This window comes from Teleopsis dalmanni, chromosome 1 (genome assembly GCF_002237135.1).
Source record: "Teleopsis dalmanni isolate 2A chromosome 1, ASM223713v2, whole genome shotgun sequence".
Taxonomy (NCBI): domain Eukaryota; kingdom Metazoa; phylum Arthropoda; class Insecta; order Diptera; family Diopsidae; genus Teleopsis; species Teleopsis dalmanni.
Window position 1 is genome coordinate 91,142,527 of NC_051846.1, and position 4,070 is coordinate 91,146,596.

Genomic DNA, 4,070 nt, shown 5'->3' on the forward strand with positions numbered 1-4,070 from the left:
AAAAAAAAAGTACCAATTTTGGTACTAAAGTACCATAAGTGGCAACCGTGGCTACAGATTAAAGGATAGTAGTGTAATAGTTTAGTAGTGAATAGAATAGTATAGTAGTGTGATAGTAGGATAGTAGGTCAATAAATGTGTCAACGAACTGATGGGATCTTGTTTATTCTAACATCTGTACAAACAATGAATATGTTTATACGATATAAAATATTCAAATTTTTATAATAATTTACTATTATTGGAAATATTATGATATATTATAATTCAAGAAGAAAAAATAAGAATGATTTAACAAAAGTCTAATAAATAGAAAATATAAGTCCAATTTCCAATTATTTAGGATGAATATTTTTGATTTAACTTATCTTAGACATCAGTTTTGAAACATAATATTGGAGATTCTTTCAATACAAATACATATTAGATATCAAATCAAAACTAGTATATTATTTAAGATTAAGTCAAATAAACAATCTGTAACCCAGTATATTTGTATAAATTCTAGATAGTATACAGTTTTTAATTTATCATTTATGCTTTCATTTGATAAAAGTGATGTTAAAATAATAATAGAGAATATGCCTTCCAAATGCTTCCATTAACTAATGTTATATATAATGTAATCTATGTAGTGTAAAACACATAGAATATCAGGCGAATAAATAAAAACTCCGTTTGAATAAAATTTCATAAAAACATGCTACAAAAATATTAATTTTTTGTACCTCATATAGACTAATTATTTACTGTTATTAATGAAAAAATTTTAGAATGACATTACTTCTAAAAGTACTATAAAAAAAATAGTACAAAATTTCAGATATTTCTCTTATCATTCTATTACCAACATTTTATTAAATTAAAACATATTAAATAATATTTTACTGTTAACGCACTTTGCTCAATGGGCTGTACTCCAATTAGAATCTATAAATTATATATTAAAATTACTTCCTAAGAAAAACTACATTTAAATATATTTATTAGTACCTACTTATAGAGTTGTACTTGTAAAGTGAATGAGAATTATAAATAAATTACAACAATAATCAAAACATTTTCAAATAGTGCTTTGAATTAAAACAAAATATTGGACTAAAAACACTAGAAATCATATATTACTGACTCCGCAAAATTATTAACCGATTTGATATATTGTTATTGATATGAACAGAAATAAAAATCTGAACAGAAAAATGTTCTGTTCAATATCCTGTTTTATAATCAAAGCATTATATCTTATATGTTAGTAGATATTTATAATTAGTTTACTAAATTTAAAGAATAAATTCTTGAAAATAAATAAATATAAGAAGCTCTCTTAAGCGCATATCGATGGTACCAATATTCACGAGGGTGTTCGTCTAAGAGAACTGTTCGTTCAAAATAACGTTCCTTGCTTATAACAATAAAGCTGAGATCTAGCTATTTAACACTTTTAACAGAAAAAGTTAATAAGATCGTTTGAAAGGTAAATAGTCTAGTGTCATTATTTTATTCAGTGTATAGTAAATTTCTAAATAAAATATTTATTAGAGTTGATATTATATTAGAGAAGAGCAAAACTATTCAGTGGGTTAAGCTTCTTGGGAGTTGGAGCTTATTATATAAATATCTAAATTAAATATAAATTTACATTTATATTTTATGATATTCAAATAAGTTCTTTGAAATTTATGGCAATAATTTTTTTGAAATCACATTGATTCAGAATCCATTAGAATTGGAATGGGTCATGTTATCTAATGTAACAACAGTCAAGACTTTGTATACGATAATTAAACTAATAAATTAATAGAGTTCATCTTAACAAATTAACTTTTTATTTAGGCAAAGAAGGAAACGTCCTGCTTTGCCACTTTTCCGGTTAAAATTGAAATTTCTCACCTTCATTCTGAAATCGGCTGAAAGTTCTCGTTTAATTTTCCTGTATATCCTCATTTGAGATTCTATTTTATTGCATATTTTGATAATCATGTTTGCATATTTCTGTTATGAACTTTTACCTTGCGTTACGTATATGCACTGGGTACGAATGTCAAACTGAACGGCAGTCTGCGCTTAAAGTTTAAAACTGTTTTAATTCTACAAATTGCAATCTGTTTACCATGTAAACAATGTGTATACTTTTAGTTCGGCTATCGTGTTTCTCTTTGGCAAGCAATCCAGAACCGCAAACTTTTCGCATTTATACTCAGGCGATTTTATTTTTCCCTTGGCGAGTTCGTCATCAAAGTCAAACAAGCGAGAATTTCTCATTTATCATGCATATTTGACAAGCAAATGTAATTTTACAGAACAGCTGAAGCGCTCGATTCCGTTAACAAGTATATGCAAAACAATAACCGCACTAAACAGGGCGGAATCTATCGCATTCATACCCTACTTACTTCACTATGGTGAACCATACTCCGGCCCTTTTACGAGTATGGGAAGCATAGTTTCAGGCTAAAAGGTGACAAATGTGCTTTTGAATTCGATTTAAAATTATTCCTAGCAGAACGTGCAGATAGGACTCCATAATCCATGTAAGCGTATGTTATGCATAATTAAATTGAAAAAATAATTTAGAAAATTAAAAGCAACATAAATATGTAAGTGATTATGTTTGATCAATGCCTTGTGATTAAAATATTTTTTTGTGCTCCAGAAGTTAAAGTTTTCTGGAGGGCTTTATTTTCTCTTCGTCCACACATTTCATTATTGCTATTGGGACGTCTTCAATAAAAAGTAAATTCGTTTGAATTTAAAAAAATTGAAAATCTCCCAAAATATTTTTAAAAGCCTGGATTTGTTATTCACTAAATCCAGAGAAGTTTTGTAAAACCCAATTATATGTTACAAATTTATATGAATACAACCTATAGCCGATTGTAAAAATTGACTAAGAGAGCTAAAATGCACGCATTTTTGCAAAAACCGAAAGAAATAATTTTTGAAAAATAATGTAACGTAGAGGTTTGTAATTACTTAATATCTCTACATTTTTAATTTATATTAATTCGTTTAAATTAAAAAAAAATTATTTTCATTAACTTACAGTGTCAAGAAAATTGTGCTGGAAGATCGTCGTATGACTGAAAGGGAGATTGCTCGTGACTTAAACATCTCAAATGGATCCGTTCACCACATTCTACATGATATATTGGGCATGACACGCGTTGCAGCTCGACTTGTACCGAAACACCTTGATTTTTTGCAAAAAGAATACCGAAAAAACGTGTGTGAAGTAATGATTTTTGAGCATCGAAACGACTCTACATTTATGAAACGCATCATAACAGGTAATGAGACATGAGTTTATGAGTATGACGCTTCGAAAACGAACCAAAACCCAAAAAACCGCGCAAAAGTCGCTCGAAAATTAAAGTTATGATCAATGTTTTTTTCGACTACCGCGGTGTTGTTCATTACGAATTTTTACCAGAGGGTCATACCATCAATAAAGAATATTACCTCGACGTTATGCGGCATTTGCGTGAGTCCATTCGTAAGAAAAGACCAGATTTGTGGAAAGCCAACAATTGGATTCTTCACCACAACAATGCACCGTCGCACAAAGCTCTTGTTGTACGCAATTTTTTGACCAAACACGGCACCACTGTCATCGCTCAGGCACCATATTCGCCAGATCTGGCGCCGTTCGACTTTTTCCTGTTCACATAACTCAAATTGCTCCTTCGTGGTAAGCGTTTTGAGTCGATTGAATCTTTAAAAGAAAATTCGCTGAAGGAACTAAAAGCTATACATGCACGGGCCTACGAAAAGTGTATGGAAGATTGGGTTAAGCGTTGGCATATGTGTATCGCTACAGAAGGAGCATATTTGGAAGGAGATAAAATAAATTTGGAATAAAATTTAAATTTGTGTGTTTTATTTACAAAATCCGAGTACTTTTTGAGCAGAAGGTATATATATATATGTACATATACATGTACCTATATATACATATATTATTTATTATAATGTAATATATATGTTATAATAAGTTAGTCACGAGTATTGTGTCAATGACCTACTAGACATAACAATTATAATATATACTTCACCAATATGCTAATAGGAAC